Source organism: Bubalus kerabau, chromosome 16, assembly GCF_029407905.1.
Source record: "Bubalus kerabau isolate K-KA32 ecotype Philippines breed swamp buffalo chromosome 16, PCC_UOA_SB_1v2, whole genome shotgun sequence".
Taxonomy (NCBI): domain Eukaryota; kingdom Metazoa; phylum Chordata; class Mammalia; order Artiodactyla; family Bovidae; genus Bubalus; species Bubalus kerabau.
In genome coordinates this window covers 35,616,495-35,644,058 of record NC_073639.1, presented here as the reverse complement: position 1 = coordinate 35,644,058, position 27,564 = coordinate 35,616,495, and the positions used below count along the sequence as shown (strand labels likewise).

The 27,564-nt window shown below is 37.4% G+C and overlaps 1 long non-coding RNA gene across 4 annotated transcripts in view; it reads left to right on the top strand.

Annotated features, from left to right (window-relative positions):
- LOC129629917 (uncharacterized) overlaps positions 1–27,564 on the top strand; it is a 157,278-nt gene that overhangs the window by 83,966 nt on the left and 45,748 nt on the right. For 3 of the 4 annotated variants that reach the window (XR_008703380.1, XR_008703381.1, XR_008703382.1), the window contains exons 2-3: positions 19,055–19,237; positions 19,993–20,236. This is a non-coding gene — a long non-coding RNA (uncharacterized LOC129629917). Of the gene's footprint in view, positions 1–19,054; positions 19,238–19,992; positions 20,237–21,014; positions 21,030–27,564 lie in introns of those variants that run through there. The other variant, XR_008703383.1, reaches the window with a different exon arrangement.

Genomic DNA, 27,564 nt, shown 5'->3' with positions numbered 1-27,564 from the left:
TTCATTATTTTACATGTAACTATCCAGTTTTCCTGGTGCACGCAAGGTTTGTTTGAGCATTTGAGCATCTCTGGCGAGTACGGGGTTTGATTCTAAATGCGATTTCACCCCTCCTACCATCTTACTGGGGCTTCTCCTTTGCCCTTGGACATGGGTATTTTCTTAAAGTTGCTGATAGACAGAGTGCCTGAAGAACTATGGACAGAGGTTAGTGACATTGTATAGGAGGCAGTGATCAAGACTATCCCCAAGAAAAATAAATGCAAAAAGGCAAAATGGTTCTCTGAGGAGGCCTTACAAATAGCTGAGAAAAGAGGAGAAGCCAAAGGCAAAGGAAAGATATACCCGTTTGAATGCATATTTCCAAAGACTTGCAAGGAGAGATAAAGTCTTCCTCAGTGATCAATGCAAAGAAATAGAGGAAAACGATAGAATGGGAAGGACTAAAGATATCTTCAAGAAAATTAGAAATACCAAGGGAACATTTCATGCAAAGTTGGGCACAATAAAGGACAGAAATGGTATGGATCTAACAGAAGCAGAAGATATTAAGAGGAGGTGGCAAGAATACACTGAACTATACAAAGGTCTTCATGACTCAGATAATCACAATGGTGTGATCACTGACCTAGAGCCAGACATTCTGGAATGTCAAGTCAAGTGAGCCTTAGGAAATATCACTATAAAAAAGCCAGTAGAGGTGATGGAATTCCAGTTGAGCTATTTCAAATCCTAAAAGATGATTCTGTGAAAGTGCTGCACTCAATATGCCAGCAAATTTGGAAAACTCAGCAATGGCCACAGGACTGGAAAAGGTCAGTTTTCATTCCAATCCCAAAGAAAGGCAAAGCCAAAGAATGATCAAACTACCACATGATTGCACTCCTCTCACACACTAGCAGAGTAATGCTCAAAATTCTCCAAGCCAGGCTTCAACAGTACATGAACCATGAGCTTCCAGATGTTCAAGCTGGATTTAGAAATGGCAGAGGAACCAGAGATCAAATTGCCAACATCCATTGGATCATCGCAAAAGTGAGAGAGTTCCAGAAAACATCCCCCCCCCCAAAAAAAAAGTAGATGTTTTTTATTTGTCTTTATTGAATATGCCAAAGCCTTTGACTGTGTGGATCACAACAAACAGTGGAAAATTCTTAAAGAGATGTGACTACCAGATGATCTCACCTGCCTCCTGAGAAATCTATCTGCAGGTCAGGAAGCAACAGTTAGAACTGGACATGGAAAAACGGACTGGTTCTAAATCGGGAAAGGAGTACATTAAGGTTGTACATTGTCACCCTGCTTATTTAACTTATATACAGAGTACATCATGAGAAATGCTGGACTGGATGAAGCACAAGCTGGAATCAAGATTGCTGGGAGAAATATCAATAACCTCATATATGCAGGTGACACCACCCTTATGGCAGAAAGTGAAGAGGAAATAAAAAGCCTCTTGATGAAAATGAAAGAGGAGAGTGAAGAAGTTGGCTTAAAGCTCAACATTCAGAAACTAAGATCATGGCATCTGGTCCCATCCCTTCATGGCAAATAGATGGGGAAACAGTGAAAAGAGTGAGAGACTTTATTTTTTTGCATTCCAAAATCACTGCAGATGGTCACTGCAGCCATGAAATTAAAAGACGCTTGCTCCTTGGAAGAAAAGTTATGATCAATCTAGACAGCATATTAAAAGCAGAGACATTACTTTGCCAACAAAGGTCCGTTTAGTCAAAGCTATGGTTATTTCAGTAGTCATGTATGGATGGGAGATTTGGACTATAAAGAAAGCTGAGCACAGAAGAATTGATCCTTTTGAAGTGTGGTGTTAGAGAAGACTCTTGTGTCTCCCTTGGACTGCAAGGAGATCCAACCAGTCCATCCTGAAGGAAACCAGTCCTGAATATTTCACTGGAAGGACTGGTGCTAAAGCTGAAACTCCTATACTTTGGCCACCTGTTGTGAAGAACTGACTCATTAGAAAAGACCTTGATGCTGGGAAAGATTGAAGGCAGTAGGAGAAGGGGATGACAGAGGATGATATGGTTGGGTGGCATCGTGACTCAGTGAACATCAGTTTGAGTAAACTCTGGGAGTTGATGGACAGGGAAGCCTGGCATACTACAGTCTTTGGGGTCACAGAGTCAGACACGACTGAGTGACTGAACTGTACTGAACTGATCCAGTTTTCCCAGCATCGCATATTGAAGAGACTTTTTTCCATTGTATATTTTCACCTCTTTTTGTCGCAAATTGACCACAGGTGCATGGGTTTATTTCTGGGATTTCTATCCTCTTCCATCAATCTTATGGGTGTGCCAGTACCATACTGTTTTGATTACTGTAGCTTTGCTGTATAGTCTGAAGTCAGGGATCCAGATTCCTCCATTTCTGTTCTTCCTCATGTTTATTTTGGTTTAGGGATCGCTTGTGTTTCCATACACATTTTTATTTATTTTTTTGTCCCAGTTTTTTGAAAAATACCATTGGTAATCTGAAAGAAATTGCATTGAATCTGTAGATTTCCTTTTATAATATGGTCACTTTAATAATACTGTTTTTTTTTTTTTTCAATCCTGCAGCGCAGTATATTGTTCCATTTGTTTGTGTCATCTTTGATTTCTTTCATCTCCATCATTTAATTTTCAAAGTACAGGATTTTGCCTCTCTTTATATATTTATACCTAAGTATTATTTGATGGATGTGAGTCTGAGTGAACTCCGGGAGTTGGTGATGGACAGGGAGGCCTGGCGTGCTGTGATTCATGGGGTCACAAAGAGTCGGACAGGACTGAGCGACTGATCTGATCTGACCTGATCTGATTATTTTGATGTGATAGTAAATGGAATTGTTTCCTTAATTTCTCATTTCTGACATTTTGTTGTTAGCATAAAGACATACAACAGATTTATGTGTATTAATTTTGTATCTTGCAACTTGACCAAACTCACTGATGAGCTTTACTCGTTTTCTGGTAGCAATTTTTTTTTTTTTTTTTCCTATATATGGTACCATGTTGCCTGGAAACAGTGACAGTTTTACTTCTTCCTTTTCAATCTGGATTGTTTTGTTTCTTTTTCTTCTTTCTTTGCTCTGTCTAGGACTTCCAAAACTGTGTTGCATAAAGGCCAGAGTGAGCATCCTTGTCTTATTTATGATCTTTAGAGGGAATGCTTTTGGTTTCTCACTTAGTTGTGGGTTTTTAATATATAGTCTTTATTTTGTTGAGATAAGTTCCCCCCATACCTACTTTCTGGAGAATTTTTTAATCATAAATAGGTATTTAATTTTATCAGAAGTGTTTTCTGAATCTATTGACATGATCCTATGGCTTTTATTCTTCAGTTTGCTAATGTAGTGTATCACATTGGTTGTGCAGGTATTGAAAACTCCTTACATCCCTAAGATAAGTCCCACTTGATTATGGCGTACGATCCTTTATTCTATCATTAGACTTAGTTTGCAAGTATTTTGTTGAGGATTTTTGCATCTATATTCACCAGTGATATTGACCTACAGTTTCTTTTGTTTTTGTAATAATATCTTTGTCTGTTTTTGGTACAAGGTGATGGCGGTCTCATAGAATGATTTCAGAAGTGTTCCTTCCTCTGCAATTTTTTGGAATAGTTTCAGAAATATAGGCATTAACTCTTCTCTGAAAGTTTGGTATAATTCTCCCATGAAGTCTTCTAGTCCTGGACTTTTGTTTATGGGGAGTTTTTAAATTACTGATTTAATTTCAGTGCTGACAGCTGGTCTGTTCAGATTTTTTTGTGTCTTCCTGGTTTAGTCTTAGGAGATTACCTTTCTAAGAATTAATCCATTTCTTCTAAGTTGTCCATTTTATTAGTGTACAGTTGCTTGTGGTAGTCTCTCATGATCCTCTGTTTCTGTGTGTATGTTGCAAGTTCTCCTTTTTCATTCCTGATTTTACTGACTTGAGCCCTATATCTTTTTTTTTTGTTGATGAGTCTGGCTAAAGGTTTATCAATTTTGTTTATCTTTTCAAAGAACCAGCTTTTAGTTTCATTAACTTGTTTTCATATAGTTTAAATCTCTATTTTATTTTTGATCTGAACTTTATGATTTCCTTCCTTCTAACTTTAGGTTTTGTTCTTCAAAGATTAAAGTTTTAAGTTTAGGTTGTTTATTTGAAAATTTTCATTGCCTTATATATTGAGGAGCTCCCATGTTGGGACTATATATATTTACAATTATTATATCTTGTTGGATTGATCCCTTGATCATTATGTAGTGTCCTTCTTTGTTTCTTATAACAATCTTATTTTTTTTTTTATTTTATTTTATTTTTAAACTTAACATAACTGTATTAGATTTGCCAAATATCAAAATGAATCCGCCACAGGTATACATGTGTTCCCCATCCTGAACCCTCCTCCCTCCTCCCTCCCCATTCCATCCCTCTGGGTCGTCCCAGTGCACCAGCCCCAAGCATCCAGTATCGTGCATTTTTAAGTTGATTTTTCTGGTATAAGTATTGCTCCTCCATCTTTCTTTTGATTTCCATTTGCAAGGAATATCTTTTCCTGTCTTCTCACTTTCAGTTTATTTGGATCTAAGGTGAGTCTTTTGTAGATAGCATAAATATGGGTTTTGGTGGTGGTTTGTTTTTTTTTCCTGTCCATTCAGCCAGTCTGTATCTTTTGGTGGAGTACTTAGACCATATTATATTTTACATCTAATTGTTTTGCATATCCCTTAACTGCTTACTATGGATGCAGCTGATTTTATTACTTGTGTCTTTTAAACTCCCTATGAGTTTGTATCTAGATGATTTCCTTCCTTCACTGTGTGTTTACCAATGAGCTTCTTCCTTCTGTAATTTTATTGCTTCTAGTTGGGGTCTTTTATTTTTGCCTAGAGAATTTCCTTTAACATTTATTATAAAGCCACTTTGGTGGTGCTGCATTCTTTTAGCTTCTCCTTGTATGTTAAAATTTTGATTTTTCCATCAAATCTGAATGAGAATCTTACTACATATTCTTTGTTGTAGATTTTTCCCTTTCATCACTTTAAATATCAATATATCATGCCACTCCCTTCTGGTGTGCAGACTTTATGCTGAAAAATCAGCTGGTAACCTTATGGGAGTTCCTTTGCATGTTACTTGATGTATTTCCCTTGCTGATTTTAGTAGTCTTTCATTAGCTTTAATTTTTGTTATTTTGATTACAGTGTATCTTGATATATTTCTCTTTGAGCTAATTCTGTAAAGGACTCTGCTTCCTGGTCGTAGGTGACTGTTTCCTTTCTCAGGTTAGGGAGGTTTTCAGCTATTATATTTTCTTGGGCCTTTTCTCTGTCTATCCTCCTTCTTGGACCCTTATAATGCAAATATTAGTGCAAAGATGTTGTTCCAAAGATCCCTAAACTGTCCTCATTTCTTTTCATTCTTGTTTTTATCCTGTGGCAGTGAGTTCCACTACTCTGTCTTTGAACTTACTGATCCACCTGAGTCATTCAGTTTACTATTGATTCCTTTGTGTGTATTTTTCATTTCAAGTATTGTATTTTTCATTTCTTTGGCTGTTCTTTATATATTCTCTTTGTTAAAAATTTCTTATTTCTCACTCTGTGCATCCAACCTCCTTCTGACTTCTTTGTTCATCTTTAAGATCATTACTCTGAACTCTTTGTTGGGTAGATCGCCTATCTCCATTTCACTTCATTCTGGAGTTCTATCTTGATCCTTAATCTGGAACATACTTCTCTACTGCCTCTTTTTGTCTAAGTTACTATTTGCAGTTTTAAGGATGTGGTAGGTTTGTTACATTTCTTGACCTTGGAGAAGTGGCCCTCTGAAGGAGGCATCCTGTGCACCCCAACAGTGTACTCTTGTCACCCAAGTTATATGGTGTTCCCTCTAAGAGGGATGAGTGTGTCCTTCTGTTGTGTGGGCTGACTGTGGGCAGTCTGGTTGGTCCCTAGTCTATCCCTGGTCCCAAGGCTGAGTTCTGCCTTGTGTGGATGCTGCTGTCTTCTGTTTAGTAGGGCCTAGTCATGAGGTGGCCGGTTGTGGAATTATACTGGGCCCCAGTGCTAGTGCTGGCTCATTGGTGGGTGAAATCAGGGTCTCAAGAGACTCTTGACTGTTGCCCACCCATTGGCAGATAAATCCATATCCTGGGTTTACTGCCAGACCATTGGCAGGCAGAGCTGGTTCCTGATACAGCTGGATATGGGTTCTTGAGTGCCCAGAAAGTTTCATTAGCATGCTAGTGGCCAAGGCCCTCACCCAGATATTCACAGGGTAGAGTCTGGCCTGTGATGTAGGATTGTAGTTTTCTTGGTCGGTGTCTGCCCCTGGTGTTTGAGGCTGATCTAGGGACTCATGCAGGCTTTCTGGCAGAAAAGGCTGGTGCCTGTCCACTGATATGTAGAGCTGGATGTTGGCCTTTGGTGGTGGAGCTGTGTCAAGGCTCATGTCCAGAGGTGACTATGGGCTCTGTGGTCTTTAGGCAGCCTGAGTGCTGATGGCTGGGGCTGTGTCCCCACCCAGTTAGTCATTTGGCTTGAGGCATCCTAGCACTGAATCCTACAGACTGAGGAGTGAGCCAGGTCTTGGCATTATTGATCCAAGATGTAGGCTGCCAGGAATGTCCGTGCAGCAGTGTTCCCTGATGCATCTGACATCAGTGTCTGTGTCTCTGGGGTGATCCACAGCTGTCACCCCTCCCTCCCCTCTCAGGAGACTCTGGCCTGGGCCCTTACCAAATTGCTTCTTTTACCTTTGGTCCTGGTATGTGTGAGATTTTGTTTGCACCCTCTAAGATTGGTTGCACCCTTTAAGATTGGGTGCAACTATTTCCAGTGCAACTATTTCCCCCAGCTCTGTGGGGCTTCTGCAATCAAGCCCATGCTGGCCTTGAAAGTCAAACCTTCTAGGCCCTCACCTTCCCAGTGCCTGAAACCCATGGCAGGGAGCCTGACATGGGGCTCTAAACACTCACTCCTGTGAGACAACCTCTGCCATATAAAATGGCCCCCAGTTTGTGGGCAGCCCATTCTGAGTCTGTTTCTCCTACCTGTCTTGTGGGTCGTTCCTTCTTTATGTCTTTAGTTGTAGGTTTCACTGTTTTTCTCTGATGTTTGTTCTGAAGATAGTTGTGATTTTGGTGTGCCCAGGAGAGTAGGTGATCTCAGGGTCTTTCTACTCGCTAAATTTGCTGCTTTCTCCTCTTGAAGACCTTTAAATGGCTTCTCATTTCTCTAACAATAAAGCCCAACACTTTAGCCTATAAGATCCTGGCAGAGTCAACCCTTCTCTAATCCCCCCAACTAATTTTGCACCTACACCACTTTGTTTTCTGGACTTAGCAACATTGCCTTCATTCACTGTCCCCTTGGTTCTTAGACCCTGGTGCCTCCCAAACATCTTCCAGTTTTCACCCCACCACACTCATACAAAGGGTTCTTTCACTTGCTGTTGCTTCTTCTTGGAAGCCCATTTCCCTTTTACACAGATGCCTTCTATTTCTTCTCCAGATTTTATTTGAATTATTTCCCTGATCTTTTTTTTCAAAATTCCTGCTCCCTCTGCATGCATGCTCAGTCGCGTCCAGCTGTTTCTGGTCCCATTGACTACAGCCTGCCAGGCTTCTTTATCCATGGGATTTCCCAGACAAGAATACTGGAGTGGGTTGCCATTGTCTTCTCCAGGTGATCTTCCCAACCTAGGGATCAATCCCACGTCTCCTGCATCTCCTGCTCTGGCAGGTAGATTCTTTATCACTAGTTTCACCTGGAAAGCCTCTTTTCAAAATTAAAGCTTCCCTATCGTAACCACTCCTCCACAGACTACATCAACATTCATTTTAATAATTATTTTAATGTATTTGTTTGATGTCTGTCTTCAGACAGAATTTCACCTTCATGAAAGCACAGCTCTGTAAGATTTTGTTTATACACTATAAAATATAGTTTCTGGTATTTTGTAGGCAGTGAGTAAATATTTGCTAAAAGAATACTCATATCCAAGTACTGTAGTTAACTAGAGTGATTATTTATAGTTATAGTTGTGGTTTCTTTTTTTCTTTCCTTTTTCTTCTTGTGAGACTGGAGTGTGGAATAATTTGGAGTAAGTAAAAAAGGAGAACAAGCATTCACACATTATAGGGAAAGTCCTAAAGACTATTATTAAGATTTTATTCTTTCTTTCATAAAGTACAAAAGTAAAATTGAAAGGAAAAAAAAAGTAGTTTTAGTACACACTCATGCAAAACCAATACAATATTGTAAAGTAAATAAATATATATATATATAAAATAAAGAACAAAAGAGGCAAACAGAAAAAAAAACTATTTACTAAAAATCTATTTTTTAATTAAAAAAAATTCAGAAGTTACTATTTTTGTGTAAATTTTCATTATTTCAGAGTATAGTTGATTTACTATCTGAGTCACCAGAGAAGCCCTTTTTGGGGCTTCCCAGGTGGCACTCAGAGAAGGCAATGGCTCCCCATTCCAGTACTCTTGCCTGGAAAATCCCATGGACAAAGGAGCCTGGTAGGCTGCAGTCCATGGGGTCATGAAGAGTCGGGCACGACTGAGCAACTTCACTTTCAGTTTTCACTTTCATGCATTGGAGAAGGAAATGGCAACCCACTCCAGTGTTCTTGCCTGGAGAATCCCAGGGACGGGGGAGCCTGGTGGGCTGCCGTCTGTGGGGTTGCACAGAGTCGGACACGACTGAAGTGACTTAGCAGCAGTAGCAGCCGGTGGCACTAGTGGTAAAGAACCTGCCTACCAATTCTGGAGAAACAAGAAACAGTGGGTTTGATCTCTGGGTCAGGAAGATCCCCTGGAGGAGGGCATGGCAACCCACTCTAGTATTCTTGCATGGAGAATTCCATGGACAGAGGAGCCTGTGGGCTATAGTCCATAGCGTCACAAAGAATCAGACACAACTGAAGCAGTGTGCATGCACACACACACACGTATGCAGAGGAGAGTGTCTATTTATAATGTTGTGTTACTTTCAGGTGTACAGCAAAATGATTCAGTTATACATATGCAGATGGTCTTATCTAGATCCTTTTTTTTTTTTTTTCATAAAGAACTAACCATTTTGTCTTCCCTGGTGGTTCAGTGGTAGAGAATCCACCTGCCAATGCAGAGGACACAGGTTCAATCCCTGATCCAGGGAGATCCCACATGTCATGGAGTGACTGAGCCTGTGTGCCACAACTATTGAGCCTGTATTCTAGAGCCCAGGAGCTGCAACTGTGAAAGCCCACGCCACCTGGAGCCGGTGGTCAACAACAAGAGAAGCCACTGCAATGAACAGCCTATGCACTGCAACTGGAGAGGAGCCAGCACTTGCCACAGTTAGAGAAAAGCCCACACAGCAATGAACCCAGTACAACCCAAAATAAATAAATCATTAAAAACCCAACCACCTTATTTATTTATTCATTTTGGACACACAACACAGTGTACAGACTCTTCCTCAACCAGGGATACAAACTGTGTCCCCTGCAGTGAAGGTGGAAAGTGGAGTCTAAACCACTGGACCACCCAGGTGGGTCCCCCCTCCCTTTTAATTTTTTTTTTTTAAATAAAGAATATGCTCTTTTATTTATTTTAGATTATTTTATCATATAGGTTATTCCTGAATACTGAGTAGAGTTCCCTGTTGGAACCAACAAGGTTCCAAAACCAACAAGGTTTTCTACATTATATGTAGCCGTATGGTTGGCTTTCTACATTATATATAGTAGCATGTGTGTGTTGGTTTCCTATATTATATAAAGTAGTATGTGTATGTTCATCCCAAACTCCTGATTTTTCCTCACCCTGATATTTCCCTTTGGATAACCATAAGTTTGTTTTTGGTATCTGTAAGTGTGTTTCTGTTTGTAAATAAGTTCATTTGTTTTATTTAAAAAATAAGACTCCACGTGAGTGGTGTCATCTGATACTTGTCTTTACCTGTCTGACTTACTTAGTATGATAATCTCTAGGTTCATTAATGTTGCTACAAATGCAAGAGGTTTCTCTGAATTAATTTTATATCCTGCAACTTTACCAAATTCATTAAGTTCTAATAGTTTTCTGGTGCCATCTTTACAACTGTCTATGTACAGTATCATACCATCTGCAAATAGTGACAGTTTTACTTCTTTTCCAATTTTGATTCATTTTCTTTCTTTTTCTTCTCTGGTTGCTGTGGCTAGGACTTCCTAAACTATGTTGAATATAGGTGGCAACAATGGACATACTTGCCTTGTTATTGACCTTAGTGGGACTGCTTCCAGCTTTTCACCCTTGAGAATCATGTTAGCTGTGGATTTGTCATATATGTCCTTTATTATGTTGAGGTGAGTTCACTCTATGGCCACTCTGGAGAGTTTTCATCATAAATTGGTGTTGAGTTTTGTCAAAAGCCTTCTGTGCATCTATGGAGATGTTCATATGGCTTTTATTTTTCACTTTGTTAATGTGTGATGTATCACATGATTGATTTATGCATATTAAAAGTCTTGTATCCTAGGGATAAATCCCACTTGATCATGTTGTATGATCCTTTTAAGGTATTGTTGGATTCAATTTGCTAGTTTTTTGTTGAGGATTTTTTGCATCTATGTTCATTAGTGATATTAGCTTCTAATGTTCTTTCTTGTGTGATTATCTTTGTCTGTTTTTGGTATCAGGGTGCTGGTGGCCTCACAGAATGAGCTTGAGAGTATTCCTTTCTCTGAAATTTTTTGAATGGGTTTCAGAAGGATAGGTGTTAACTCTTTCGTAAATTTGATAGAATTTACTTGTGAAGGCATCTGGTACAGGACTTAATGCTGGAAATTTTTTAATCACAGTTTCAACTTAAGTACTTGTGATTGGTCTGCTCATAACTCCAGTTTATTTCTACTTCAATCTTGGAAGATTTCATCTTTCTAAGAAGTTCTCCATTTTTTTTTTTTTTTCTATCTTGTCCATTTTATTGGCATATAGTTTCCTGTAGTACTCTACTATGGCCCTTTGTATTTCTGTGGTGTCAGTTATAACTTATCCTTCTTCCAGTTTTAATGATTTGAGCCTTCTTTTTATTTTGTTGAGTCTAAATAAAGGTTTATCAGTTTTGTTTATCTTCTCAAAGTATGAGCTTTTAGTTTCATCGATCTTTGCTATTATTTTATTCAGCTTATTTTTTTTTCAAGGATTATAAATCTATATAGTTTTATTAAGACAAAAAACTGACAGTTGATATGAAGTTTACATTTAAACAAAAGTTTTCACAAAAACCTAACACACGCCTAAAAATTACAATGGAGTTCTAGATGCAGCTCAATTTATGTGTGCTCAATCTTTATGCTTTCTTCCCTTCTATTGAAAGTAGAAGTGAAAGTTCCTCAGTCATGTCTGACTCTGCAACCCCATGGACTATACAGACCATGGAATTCTCCAGAATACTGGAGTGGGTAGCCATTCCTTTCTCCAGGGGATCTTCCCAATGCAGGGATAGAACCCAGGTCTCCCACATTGCAGGCAGATTCTTTACCAGGTGAGACACAAGGGAAGCCCCACCCTTCTATTAATACTAACTTTAGGCTTTGTTCTTCTTTCTGTAGTTGCTTTAGGTGTACATTTAGATCGTTTGAGATTTTTCTTGATTTCCTGAGATAAGATTTTAGTGCTATAAACTTCTCCCTGGTGGCTCAGCAGGAAAAGAAACCTCCTGTAATGTGAGAGACCTGGGTTTGGTTCCTGGATTTGGAAGATACCCCGGAGAAATGAAAGGCTACCCATTCCAGTATTCTGGCCTGGAGAATTTCATGGACTGTATAGTCCATGCGGTCGCAAAGAGTCAGACATGACTGAGCCACTTTCACTTAGAACTGCTTTTCCTGTGTCCCATAGATTTCACACTGTCATGTCTGTAGGTATTTTTTGTTTTCCTTAGTGATCCATTGGTTGTTTATTAACATACTGTTTAGTTGCCACAATTTGTGTTTGTGTATTTTACAGGTTATTTTTGTAGGTGATTTCTAATGTCATAGTGGTGGTTGGAACCATGCTTGATATGGTTTCAATTTTATTAAATTAATCAAAGCTTGGGTTGTACCCCAAGATGCAATGTATCCTAGGCAGATGTGCTGTGTGTGCTCAGATGCTCAGTCATGTCTGACTATTTGCAACCCCATGGACTGTAGCCCACTAGGCTCCTCTGTCCATGGGATTTCCCAGGCAAGAATACTGGAGTGGATTGGCATTTCCTTCTCCAGGGGGGTCTTCCGAATCCAGGGATGGAAACCCACACCTCTGGCATTGGCAAGCAGATTCTTCAGTGCTAAGCCACCAGGGAAGCCCATAGCACTCTGTATATGTACAAGATTGTTTTAAGTTGCTGATGTTTTAAGTTTCTGGTGTACAGCAGAGTGATTCAGTTATATACTAATAATATTTTATATATTAATTTTGTATTCTTTCCCATTATGGTTTATTATAAGATATTGACTATAGTTCACCATAGGAGACATACAGGAGCACCTGTATAGGTGCTATACAGGAGACATTGTACTTTGCAGCATTTAAAAAAATATTCCTCAGTAATAATAGTGATTAAAGACATTATGAAATATGCATATAGTAGAATGACATATATCTGGAAAACAAAAGCAGAAGCTCTTAATTCTTTAGTATGAAAATATTTTCCACATCTTTGTAAATAAAACAAATTACAGAAAATGTATATAGCATACTACGGATTTTGCAAAAATTGAGAAAAATGGTATATATCTATGTCTGCATTGGCTTCCATATATAGCAAAATTATCCAGAAGATAAATAAAAATGAGTAATATGTGTTATCAAAATTATGGTGAACACAGGTTAGAAAGAAGACTTTTTACTGAATATGTACTCATATCTTTTTTGTCATGTGAATTCATCATCTGCCAATTAAAACACAAAAATCTGTTGATTCTAGAATCATAACCATAGTTTCACCTGACTAATTCTCAATGGGCCACATTACCTGTATATTTTTTCTTTGTTTTCTTTGGCTTATAACCTTACTACAGATAGGAGTGCTATCTGCCGTGATATTTATGCAGTATTTTCCATGCATATATGTTTCATGTATATTTAAATAAATTGAATTGAACTGGTTTTCTTCATATATAAACATCTCATTTTCTCTTCTCATTCTCTTAAAGTAAACCAAAGTTTATCCAAATATGTAACTTCTGAACTACCATTCTTCTTTAACCCCAGATATATCATGTGTATAGATCTATTGGCCTCATTATTTTAATTACCTTGATTCACATATATGCTCCATAAAATATTACCTCTTCTAGATCTAGTTATATTATTGCTTTAGAAAATGTTTACATCACAAAATGCAGCATTTTATTCCCTTATCAACATTGAAATATAAACGTTAAATGTTATACAAAATAACAAATTATCCTAAGAATTTTAATGCATTTGTTTTGTACTTGTGGAAATTAGGCTCATATTAAGCTGTTACCATGTCAAGACTCTGTATATAGATTTTTTCTTTGTTTGGGCCTACTGTAAATACTCAAGACATATAAACAAAACCATATTAAATATAAATATATAAAGCATATCCTAGTCAATTTTAAATGAGTTTTATTTATAAAACTTTAGGGATTTATAGAACCACTTGTTTCTTTTAATGAGTAATAAGAACTAAGATTTCACTATACTGAAGATAAAACCAAGGGGCCAACCAATTAGATAAGGACAAAATTAAAGGTCCTCTTGGGTTTATATCCCAGATATATGCCATCTAATTCAAATAGATTTAAGAGTCATTTTAACTTTATTTGAAAAGTAGAATTTATCAAGTTCTGGCCTTCGTATTCTAAGTGCAGAGACCTATCGATGTCTGTCTCTTGGCTACCCTCTTTGTAATAAATGTAGGCTTGATGTATAACGAAAACCAGCTGAGTAGTTCAAGGTACAGATGACTTCTTTTCTTCTTATTCCAACTAAGATTGGTCTTACTCTTCATAATCTCTCACAGCTGCCAAAAATCTATTTTATCTTTGCATGAGGTGAGGTTTCCATTAACAACCATTAGAGTAGCAGAGGTCAGACGTCCAGTGTCAGATGTGCTACTAAAAAGAGGTCCTGAGCAAAGAAAGTGTCTACTGAGAGGGGGTAAAAATCATTCCAAAATCTTTGGAACTCATAAAGGTGCTTTGTTCTTTCATATTTCCCTTGCCTTTATTGTTGACAAGATAATTTGGGGGAGAAAAAAGAAATGAGAATTTATGTGAGAATTCATCAATTATGGTTACTGTAAAGAGATTGAATTAGAGCTTGACTCACAAAATCTTGCCTATTGGATTGCTAATATCTTCAGTTTACAAGCTATAATGATGCTATCTCTGGTGGTAAATATTATTGGTTATTTCAAAACCTGGTCATATTGGAAGATTCTCTGGTTCAACTCATAATAAAGACATCAGTGGAGGCAACAAGAACCCTCATTCTTGTTGAATAAAAAGCTAAATTTGGGTGGAAAAATAACTCTTAGTATAAAGTGAAAGAAAGTGAAAGTCAGTCAAGTCTGACTCTTTGCAACCCCATGGACTAAACAGTCCATGGAAATCTCCAGGCCAGAATACTGGAATGGGTAGCCTTTCCCTTCTCCAGCGGATCTTCCCAACCCAGGGATCCAACCCAGATCTCCGGATTCTTTACCAGCTGAGCCACAAGGGAAGCTCAACTCTTAGTTATAAATGCCTAAGTTAAGAAACTAACATTCCTAAGAGTATAAATACATATGTAGATATCATTATATCATTTCATTCATTCATATATTGTTCTATTCATCCAGTATATTCTATTCCACATATACATTATTATTTATTGAGTGTCTACTATGTATAAGATCTACCAAATCAGAATTTCTAGAGAGAGGTCCAGGTTTAAATTCTATAATTAAATTCCAGTTGATTGTGATTCACAGACAGATTTTAAGTAATAATCTTAAAAGTGTAGCCCAAGCTTCAATCAGGCAAGCCAAATATAATTCATTTTATTATGGGACTGAATAAAAATAAAGCTAGAAACTTATAGTACCTGAATTTGATATTGAGACCTCAAAATATCACTATATGGTCTACCAAGATGTCTTCCCATAGATATTTCATAGCCATATCAATTTCCATATATTCATAAATAGAATCTGATTTGTTTTTTTTTCTTTTTGGCTGAAACTTTTCTTTCTGTATTTAATATCATGGTAAATCAGTGAATAAACAATGGTGAATCATTGATTATTGGGTGACTGATTTTCACATGTGAAAAGAGTTCCATAGGAACCTAGTGGTCACTCCAGAACCCAAAGAATATATTCAAGAATTTTGTAGCTTTACAGTAACTTTTTTCCAACCCCATTCACTTCTTTTTTTTCCCCTATAATTTCAATATTGATATGTTGAAAAAAAAAATCTCTTATTTTCTACAAGTGAATCAAGGTAAATATATGGACTCAGTCTGCCATCTTGAAGCAGTAGTCTCTATAATCATGTTCTGTTTTCTAGCCATTGAAGTACAATCAAAAATATAACTTAAATTACATTAAGTAACAAATTCAATATGTGCAGCCTTCCTTGTTTTATGATTTTATGGAAAATCTATGTTGCAGTAAAACTTGCTTTATAGAAAATCCTGGTTCTTTTTTTTTTGAATTTTTATGTAAAGTTTACTATCTTAGAAAGGGAGAATATCTTAGAAGACTGAAAGTGAAATGTTTGCTATAGGATAAATATACTGTCTTTCTTTATGCTTGTAGATGTGGAAAAATTATGAATATTAAAATTAATAAGTCCTTTTGGCATTTTGTGATAGTTTTTCATGTCTTAATCATGTTTAATTGAAAATATTTTGCTTTTCTCCAGGCCAAATGAGTGTTCTTTCCAGAATGAACTCTGTGCCTTCATCTGCTTGTAATAAGCCATGATTCATACTTTTGCTAAAGTATAAGAAAGGGTGTGTCTATCGAGAGAGGATAAATCATTTTCTTAATGATCTTACTAAGCAATTATGCCCCATCTGATACTATGTGGTGGAGTATTAAATAGAAAGGTGGACAAACCTAGATATAACTCATCTTTTGGCTATCTGCAGTCTGTGTGGCCTACATTTTCCTTAATTTTTCTGATCTCACTCAGTGTATAAATGGAAAATCATTAGAATTTCAAAGGTATTTTTTCCCAATGATTATTAATTTCCTTATTTTCTATAACATAATATACCCCAATGGACAATTATCTAAATATGTGTTCTGTAAGATGAAGTTAATGTTTATACTTATTTTCTATAATGTAATATACCCCAATGGACAGTTATCTAAATATGTGTTCTGTAAGATGAAGTTAATGTTTATACTTAACAGTATATATATTGCTGAGTCAGTTATAAAGTAGATTTACCTTAAGCAATTATTATTGTGTGTTACACATTGCTTCATTTTGCTATGATTAATTACATGGAAATTTTATGAGATAATTATTACCTATTAAAATACAAATGAAATGACATGAGCAATAATTGCCAAGCCTTTGGAAAAAAAGTATCTTTTTTCAGTCATACTACATTTGATTGTTTTGAGATACCTCATCCGAAAATACTCATATTTCAATTAAGGTAAGATTATGCAGTATAGCTCAAAGTGAATATTTTGTGAGTAGCTTGGATTAATATCATGTTTCCCCCAATATTTATCTGAAACTTCTATCAAATCTTAATGTATCACACATTTGTCAGTTGAATAGTTTAGTTCTCTACACTTCATACCCTGGCATTTCATATATAATATTACTTTTGTTTGTTTTATTTAATTTTCAAGTAATTTGACTGAATTTTGAGGAAAGGTAATGTTACAAAAATATTTGGACAGTTCAAATTGGAATTCCAGCAGTCAAAGAAAAAAATTTAAACCCCAATTAAATGTGATTATGATTTTCATTACTTTGAGTAATTTAATAGCATGATAATCTATTGTTGCAAGTAACATAAAATCATCTCTCACCTAGACTGAACAATAGGACAGTTTACCACCTCACATAGCAAGAATTCTCAGTACTGGGTGATCCAGGATGGTTAATTCAGCAACTTAATATCATTATCAAGAATGCAGGGTTTTTTTTGAGTCTCTTCAGTCTGCTCTTCTGAGTGAGTAACCTTGGCCTCAAGTTGGTATCTGTCATCTCAGGGTAACTGTCATCATTTAAGTGGCACAGCAAAGGTAAAACTCTCTACCTCATGTAAAAGGACTCCTTCCTAAATAAGAAGGTAACATATTTCTGAAATTCCCCAGGAGACATTACTTAATATCACCTTGACCTCTAAACAAATCACTGACATGAAAACCGAAAATGTGCGATTGATTTAGAATGATAGGCATTTAAGTCTAAATCATGTAGGAGAGATTGGGCACTTAAAATTGAGGTGAGCCAACATGGATGACCTGGTGGATGGCCCCTTGGTAGGTAATAGCCAATCCTTACTAAAAGAAGAAAGCTGAGTTTCTCCTGTATTCCCCTTTGTTGAATCACATAACCTAAACTAAAATTTTATCTAACACCTCCTCTGATGCTTGACTATTATATATTAATAAAATATTCTAAGATTGGTAATCAAGAATCCATTGAATATCTCCTGTGTCAAATAGCTGGGACTACACGCATATATCTAGATTTAGAAAATAGATTGTGGTATACAAGTCCAGCAACTGGGCAAAATTAGCTCCAAAAGGAAGGGTTCAGGGCATAAAAACAAATATTGATATCTTCACCCCTTTATTTGTTCACTTATTCTTTCATTAATATTTAAGAAGCTTCCCATTCACTATATGCAAGTAATGTATGAAGTGCTAGAGATAAAAACCAAAAAAAAAAAAAGTCTGATTATGACAGTGCTCTCAAGTTAATCATAACAACCAAGTAAAAACCAAACAAATGAGCAATTACACTACATTGTGATAAATGCTATGGCAAATATATGCAAAATGTGCTATAAAGACATAGAAAGACCATGAAGCTTATTTTAAAAAATATTTATTGGAGTATAATGGATTTACAGTATTATGTTAGTTTCAGGTGTATATCAAAGTGAATCAGTTATACATAGACAAATCACTCTTTTTTAGATTCTATTGCCATGTAAATCATTACAGAGTATTGAGGAGAGCTCCTTGTGTTATAGAGTGGGTCCTCATTAGTTATCTGTTTCTCATATATCAGTCAGTTCAGTCACTCAGTCGTGTCCGACTCTTTGCGACCCTATGAACTGCAGCACACCAGGCCTCCCTGTCCATCACCAACTCCTGGAGTTCACTCAAACTCATGTGCATCAAGTCGGTGATGCCATCCAGCCATCTCATCCTCTGTCGTCCCCTTCTATTCCTGCCCCCAATCCCTCCCAGCATCAGAAACTTTTCCAATGAGTCAACTCTTCACATGAGATGGCCAGACTATTGGAGTTTCAGCTTTAGCATCAGTCCTTCCAAAGAACACCCAGGACTCATCTCCTTTAGAATGGACTGGTTGGATCTCCTTGCTGTCCAAGGAACTCTCAAGTCTTCTCCAACACCATGTAGTATGTATATGCCAGTTTCACTCTCCCAACTTATCCCCCTCACCCTTCCCCCTTTACAACCATATGTCTGTTTTCTACCTCTGTGACTCTATTTCTGTTTTATAAGGGGTTTATTTGTACCATTTTTCTGGATTGCATATATAAGCAATATCATATTTGTCTTTCTCTGACTTACTTCACTTAGTATGACAATTTCTAGGTCCATCCATGTCACTGCAAATGACATTTTGTTTTCTCTAATGGCTGAGTAATATTCCATTGTATATATGGACCACATCATCATTATCCATTCTTCTGTTAATTGACATTTAGGTTGCGTCCATGTCCTGCCTACTGTAAATAGCATTTCAATAAACATTGGGTACATGTATCTCTTCAAATTATGGTTTTCTCTTGTATATGCCCAGGAATGGTATTGTGGATCATGTGGTAGCTCTGTTTTTCATTCTTTAAGGAACCTCCATACTGTTCTCCATAGTGGCTGTACCAACCTACATCAGTTTCAGAGGTCAACTAGAGCTTCCACCTGCTAGTAAAAGTGCTGTCTATGAAGAATAAGTCTTAATACATGAAAGAGTCAACTTCATGAAATGGCAAGAGAGATGGTGTTGAAAGTAAATGAACCACAGACATAAAGGTGTGTGTATGTTTCTGGTGTGTGTGTGTTATGAAAGAAAGGAAAGGCTGATTTGATTACTAGACTACCTTGATTACTAGACTCAAGGTAGCAAAGAGTTGTAAGTAAAAGACATGAAGTTTGGGTCAAATTATGAATGGCCTTTTCTAGCAGGTCAAGGAGTTTGAAAAAGAACCTTGAAGGCATTAGGAAGTCATTAGAGGATTTTTAGTAGAAAATGACACTGTTATATTTGCAATTCAAGGTTCATTCTGGCTGAAATGTAGAGGATAAACTGTGGTTGGAAATCAATTAAGAGACTGTTTTCAGTAGCACAAATGAAGAATTAGAACTATCTGAAGCTAGATAGTAGAAGACAGGGAAGTTTGAAAAGAAGGGACCAATTTGAGAAATATTTAAAGATATAATTGACAGAAATATTGTGGGGAAATAATTAAAAATGAGGATGCCAGGAGGCTTGTCAACTTTCTGACTTGGGAGCCTTTCTCAGGAGTACTGTCACTGGTGAGATCAGGATGTCCGGGAGGTAAAGGTTTAATAAGTTATCAAAAATTAATCATACACTCACCACTGCAGTGTATCAGGGAAAGTTAACTTGCTTGACTCTCATATTTCTTCTCTATTTTCTACTATTTGAAAATACAATTCTTTATTTATAATCCATCTGAAATATAGCTTATCAGGGAAAGCATCCTGAAATTTCCCCATGGCCTCCTCAACGTGACTCTCTGGTCCCTATCTTTTCACTCTCCCAGGTAGGACACTCATCACAGCCTGTGGCATACGTTTATCTGGACAACCGACTGTGACCTTCTTAGAGACAAAATACTTCATATCTATGTTTGAAACTCCTCAATGTCTACCCTCCTCCAAATGCTTGCATATAATAAGCACTCAATAAATGTTTTGTGAATTGAGCCAAGAAACAATATTCTTCATTGAATTCCTTTAAAATGAAAACAATAGATGCTTGGGTCCCACCCCACTGCTGAGTTGAAGGTAAGGTCACTTCTTGCCAGTAGGCTATGACTGACTTTAATTAAACATTTTATACCATTCATCTGCTGCTGGTAACATGTCTTTTAAAACACAGGAAACATTAATCTGCAGATGAATAGGATGAAATCCTTTTACAATATTTTTCTCAGTTACAGGGAGATTATATACTAACCACAATATTTCTGCTCCATTCTAGAATCATAGAAGAATGCATACTATCAATAGACACCTACAGTGAGGGTAATAATGTGCACATGGTACGTTATAACATCCTTATGCTAGCTTCAAAAACGGAGAAAATAAAAAAAAAGTGTGGAGAATGTTATGACTTAAACAATACAAGCATGTGCATTAAGTCAGGTCTTTAAAGGACAGAGTCCACATGTGGGAAGCATAAGTGAGAGCGCAGTGAGTTTCACTGTGTGGTAACCCCTTACCCTGCTTCATTTGGTTGACCTATATCATTGCACTGTGGGTGTCCACCACTGCTCTCTAGGTGGGAGTGATGGGAAGACGGGAAGGCAGGCAATGTGTTAGGCAGCAAACCTGTAGCAGAGCCGAGGAAGCAGGGATGGCGCAGCTCTTACCATGACCTGTAGGGTAAGTATGCATTGCTCACGTGGGTAGAATTGATTCACCAGCACAGCTATGTCCAAGAACTATCAGGTTGAAGATGATGAAAAAATTGAAGGCAGAGGTGCTAAACAAGCAAATAAGCCTGAAGTGGTTTTGGAGTTGGAGAATGACCAGTCATTCATTTTCTTTTCACCTTTTGCAGACAGGAATCGTGGTGGAGAAACCTTGGAAAGGCAGAAATACTATGAAAAATGTATATTGAGCATTCTGTGACTTCATTTCTCTACTCTCACGTGCCTGATGATTCTCATCTGGGAATACCTTTCCTTTTCTCTGTTTTAGTGAGAAGTGGGTTGGTATGTTTGCATTGTATGATCTGGTATTGATTAACAGTTTCAAACCCTGAAGATAACAACACTCAAGATAACTGAGCTGCCTTCTTCTTCCCTTTTTTTTTTTTTTTTTTTTTTTTTTAAGATTCTTCTCTGTCTTCCAAATTTTGGGAAATTCTTCTTTGCAATACTCTGGACCCTTTTTTTAATTCTTACAGTGTTTGTTTAAGGAATATTGGCCATTTCTACCTTATAGTTTCCTTTGCAATCTAGATTTGTATACAAATTAAATACATGATCTCTTTATCTGAACATTTCACAGGAATCTCAATCTCAGAGTTTTTTGGCACTTACCCTTTTTTCTCTCTCGTCTATATATCATCACAATCACACTTTTTCATCTTCCTCATCTAAACCATTTCCAAATTTTTAATACTTAACTGCAAAAACACACCTTGCTGCTGCTGCTAAGTCGCTTCAGTCATGTCCAATTCTGTGCAACCCCATAGACGGCAGCCCACCAGGCTCTGCCATCCCTGGGATTCTCTAGGCAAGAAAACACACCTTAAATTCATCCATATCTTTCCATATGCTGGCTTTTCTTGCCTGGAATGTTCTCTCAAATTTTCTCTACTAATTTATTTTTATTCTTCAAGTTGCCATTGAAACAGTATCCACACAGATTCTGGACAGTCATCATGGAAAATCAATGCAAATGTCACCCCCTGCCATTATTTGCTCTCAGAACACTATTTTATTTTATATATATAAAGTATAAGTTTTTTTGTGCCTAGCTTTCTATACCTGAAGAAAGGTTAAAATTTTACACAACCTCCTCCTTCTGCCTCTGTAACTCAGCTTGCTCCTTGCAAAGTCTGGATCACGTAGGTCAGGTAGTCTCAGAAAGTGGGAACTTACAATACTAGGAACTGGAGCTGATCTCACTCACCCTTGACCTGCCCCTGAAAACCTGCTTAATCATGCCTGTTCATGTAAAGGTCAGGCATCCCCCTCCCCATCTTGACTGCTGTTCCTGCATGCACAAAACCCCTTAGTTTAAACCAGCCTGTTAGCAGCTAGTATTGCCCACTCTTTAGTTCAGTTCAGTCGCTCAGTCGTGTCCAACTCTTTGCGACCCCATGAATCACAGCACGTCAGGCCTCCCTGTCCATCACCAATTCCCAGAGTTCACCCAGACTCACGTCCATCGAGTCAGTGATGCCATCCAGCCATCTCATCCTCTGGCATCCCCTTCTCCTCCTGCCCCCAATCCCTCCCAGCATCCGGGTCTTTTCCAATGAGTCAACTCTGCATGAGGTGGCCAAAGTACTGGAGTTTCAGCTTTAGCATCATTCCTTCCCAAGAAATCCCAGGGCTGATCTCCTTCAGAATGGACTGGTTGGATCTCCTTGCAGTCCAAGGGACTCTCAAGAGCTTCTCCAACACCACAGTTCAAAAGCATCAATTCTTCAGCGCTCAGCCTTCTTCACAGTCCAACTCTCACATCCATACATGACCACAGGAAGAACCGTAGCCTTGACTAGACGGACCTTTGTTGGCAAAGTAATGTCTCTGCTTTTGAATATGCTGTCTGGGTTGGACATAATTTTCCTTCCAAGGAGTAAGCGTCTTTTAATTTCATGGCTGCAGTCACCATCTGCAGTGATTTTGGAGCCCAAAAAAATAGTCTCCCACTGTAGTCTGTCTATAAAAACTCTGTAACCCCTTTGTTCACGGCTCAGAGCTTGGAGTGTTAACCCCTCTGGGTCTGCCGATGTAATAAACCTGAGTTCTCTAACTCTGCAAGGGTGGTGCTTGGTTTCTGGATTACTGGTTTCTGCAACATAACAACAGGAGTCTCCTCTTGTATCTCTGAACTTTTCACAGTGCTTTGGACACTGCAGGAGACCGATCATCATTTGTAGAATAAGCTAATTTTATAACCTTTCTATATGTAGTTGTTGTTGTTTAGTTGCTAAGTCATACCTGACTTTCTGCAACCCTATGGGCTGTAGCCCACCAGGATCCTCTGTACACGGGACTTTCTAGGCACTAATACTGGAGTGGGTTGCCATTTCCTACTCCAGGGGATCTTTCTGACCCAGGGATTGAACCCACATGTCCTGCATTGACAGGCAGATTTTTTACTGCTGAGTGACCAGGGAAGCCCTTTTATATGTACCTGCGTGCCTGCTCACTCACTCAGCTGTGTCCACATTTTGTGACCCCATGAACTGTAGCCGGCTGGTCTCCTCTGTCCATGGAATTTTCCAGGCAAGAATACTGGAGTGGGTTGCTATTTCTTACTCCAGGGGATCTTCCTGACCCAGGGATTGAACCCATGTCTGTTGGATCTCCTGCACTGGTAGGTTGATTCTTTACCACTGTGCCTCCTATGACACCCTTTATATGTACAAGGGTTATCAATTTCCTTATTAACTTCATAAAACACCATAAGATTATAAATCACATAATGTTTGAAAATTCTTTCAAAATATATTATTTTTGTTTATATTTTTCTTTATATATTGCTGATTTGTAGAAACTTTTTTCTTAATGTTTAATCTTTATGTGCACTCAAGAGAATATTGCAAATCATATGCTAAGTGTGACCCAGAAAAACATTATTCTTAAGTATGATATTTATCAGGTTGGTATTAATTATTTACTAATTGCTTTAAGGATTATATTGCTCAGAGGACACACAAAAAACTCAGTTTCTACTCCCAGATCTCCTTTGTTACAGGCTAAAGTCAGAACGGTAACAACAAAGGAAAGGTATGCATTGAAAAGACTCCAGAGATCTCAGTAGCAGTGGTATCCTATACCTGGGCCAGCTTAAAAAAAAATGCATATTGTCATCGGGCTTTGAATTGTCTGCAAAAGATCTTGGTACCATGAGCCAAATTCTGCTAGTGTTGAAGATTTCTATGTTGAGCTAGTCATGTACACGAATTCTATCTGTGCCACCAGCCTTGACTGTAAACCAGATAATAATCATAAATTGTACTATCATAAAGACACAGCATTGACAGATGAGGAATCATTTGTCCCATAGTTTTATGGAATGACCAAGAGTCAAACATTCAATTAATCCAGGTCACCTGACACCCATACACTGCGATTGAGAATGGAACTTAGCATGTCTACAGTAATTTAAAAATTGTTCGATATATTACCAGATTTAAACTTAACACTGATAAGAGGAAGTTACTACATTTTCTATTACTATACAAATGGTGGACATTAAACTCAGGTAAGGTGAGTTACTCAGAATTAAATAGCAAACAGTAGCACTGAAAGTCAAACAGATATCTTTTAAGTCCAGTTTGTTTGTTTGTTTTTCTGTTTCACCTGAACTGGCTCCCAAGCAGTCTACTTTTTTCAGATTTCTCCAAAGTACCTTTAAAATAGTCAATAAAAATTGAACTTGGCTATTATCTACATTTACATTCCCTATTCATCTTTCTTTATCCGTAATACCTTGTGACAATTTATCCTATAAATTCTTAAAATTCAACATATCCCCTGTTTCTTTCCCATTTATATCAAATGTGAACAACAAATTTTAGGCCATCCATCATCTCATGATCTTCACATGTCCCCAAGCCTAATTATCTTACATGATTTTATTATTCCACTGAAGGGCAGCTTTGGGAGAGTGGAGGAAGCATGTGGAGTTGCCTTAGTGAATAATTCACCATTGTGGAAAATGGATTAAATATAAACCATATTGAGGGAATAGAGATTTAAAGATTTTGCAGAAGGCACTTGCCATGAGTACGTGTGTGTCTGTGTGTTTCCAAATATTTTATTGATCTCTGTTACTCTAATCTTCTACTCCTGAGCAGGCAATCTTTGCAACACTTAACAGTTTATACCAAACAGATCTTCATGATTTCTTCTCTGATTACTTAGCCTCAAAGAATCAATAATGAATCTTTGCATCTAATTTAAGTTAATTCAGCCATTATTTATTTTCCCTTCTGGGGTCTTAGTGAGATGGTAGAGTGGAAAGTTACTTTGTTTGTCTATTTGCTTTGAATGGAATATTGAACATCACCAACTAGAAGAAACAGCACAGGATTTAGAATAAGAAGCCATGGGTTTGGGTGCTGCTTTTTATTTATTTATTCACTTGTTCATTTATTTATTCATTCATTCTCTTATATAAAATGTGAAAAAGAATGATCTACTTGACACAATTACTTGAATGAAGAAATAAGACTGTGCAAACAGTAGTTTTTTGTAAACTAACACTGCTAACTTTTAGCTATATTATTACAGATGTTTTTCTTCTTGCATAAAATAGAGTATCTCCATTTTAGTAAGGTAGACATGATAGAGTAAATGTGCCGTTTATCTCCTCCTTTCTTATAATCAACTGAAAAGATGGTAAAGAAATACAAAAGCCATAATCCCTCATAAAGAGAACAGGAGAAAGGACAGCAATAACTCTGAGATTTGTACACATTTCTAGAGAATATAAGTCTGCTGGAGGGGTAGTTAATGAGAGAAATCCAATAGTGGAAAAAATAGCCTTGAATATGGACACAGGAGAAAATAGTCAAATGTGATCTTTCAAAGATGTTTCGTATAATTTGCAGGTTGAAAGAGAAAAGTGGATCTGAAAACAAAGCCTGTAAATGGGAAAGTCTGGGCTTATCTTTCTCACCATAATTCCTAACTTCTAGTTATCTATCCAGGGCAAATACTGTCATATTCTTCTAAAAAGTGATTGATGAAATGTCTCAGGATAACCAAGGCAGTTTTTTTGAGGGTGCTAGCACCTCAGGACAAAGCCTTCTCATTTATAAATTCCAAAGGCTACTCAACTAGTCCTGTTTTCATATGCAATCTCCTGGCAGTTTTCCTATCTTGTTCTTAAATATGAATAGAAACCAGAGATCACCAGGCATTTGGGGAAAACTTTTTATATGGCAGATTGCCCATGAGATAAGCAATAAGAAAAAATTACCACCAGAAGAAACATACAATTCTGGAAACAAAATGGAAAAACATATCCTCTTAAGCTATAGAAAAGGATTTTTTTAAATAAAAGAACAATCAGAGAATGAGCCTGGTACTGTGCTGGCAAGTTTCATTACCTAAGCAGAAAAACAATCAGGGCACTATCATTTTGAAGCTTTGGAAATATCAAAGTGTCAACATGTAGCACCTTCCAGTGTCTTGAATAATAAAAACCTTAAATTTTAATCAAACAGTCATCTAATACACAACATGTAGCACAGTTCATATATCAAAAATGCAATTTGCTACTGCTGAGTCACTTCAGTCATGTCCAACTCTGTGCGACCCCACAGACTGCAGCCCACCAGGCTCCCCCGTCCCTGGGATTCTCCAGGCAAGAACACTGGAGTGGGTTGCCATTTCCTTCTCCAATGCAGGAAAGTGAAAGTGAAGTCACTCAGTCGTGTCCGACTCTTAGCGACCCCATGAACTACAGCCTACCAGGCTCCTCTGTCCATGGGATTTTCCAGGCAAGAGTACTGGAGTGGGGTCCATTGCCTTCTCCGAAAAATGCAATTTAGGTATTTATAATACAGCATCCTGTATTACAGTACTTGTTTATGTATTCCATCTTCCTCAAGGTAGAATCTCAATAGCATTACAATGTGGAGCAATGATACAAATACATGGATGGTAGTAGGAAGGAATAAGGTGTAGTGCTCAAAGACAGACATTCAGAGCAAACCTACCTGGGTGCAATACTGACTGCCCTTCGGTGTGCACATTAATAAGTGACCCATTACTTGATATATATTCCTCAGTTTACCTGTCTGTAAACTGGTGACAGTAAAGCTGCTCGCCCACAGTCTCTATGAATACTAAACGATTCATTGTATTAATAGAATGCTTGGGACAGTGCCTGATAGGTGTTTTGCACTCTACTATTGATGGTTATACAGATACAAATGAAATGTGGTATCGCATCTTTGTCTAAAATTAACATGGCTACTTTAACCTTCTAAAATTAGCGTTAGCAGCATATCTTTCTCCATCCTTTATTTCGTCTATGTCTTCATACTTAAAATCATTTTCTTATAGACACCTATGATTGGGTCTTGTTTTTTTATCTGCTCTGACCATCTCTCTTGGTTGGAGTATTTAGAACACTCACATTTAAAATGACTGCTAATATAATGGGTTAATATCCATCATACTTACAACTGTTTTCAATTGATTGTTCTTATTTTTTGTTTTTGTCTTCCACTTTTTTTGGCTTCTCTAATTTTAATTGGGCATTTTATATTATTCTATTTTCCTTCAGTCCTATCATATTATTATACTTATTTTTTGTAAATGTAATGGTTGTCCTAGGATTGGCAACATACTTTTACAAGTGATCCAATTTCACTTTCAAATAACACAGCACTACTTCACAAATAGTGCAAGTAC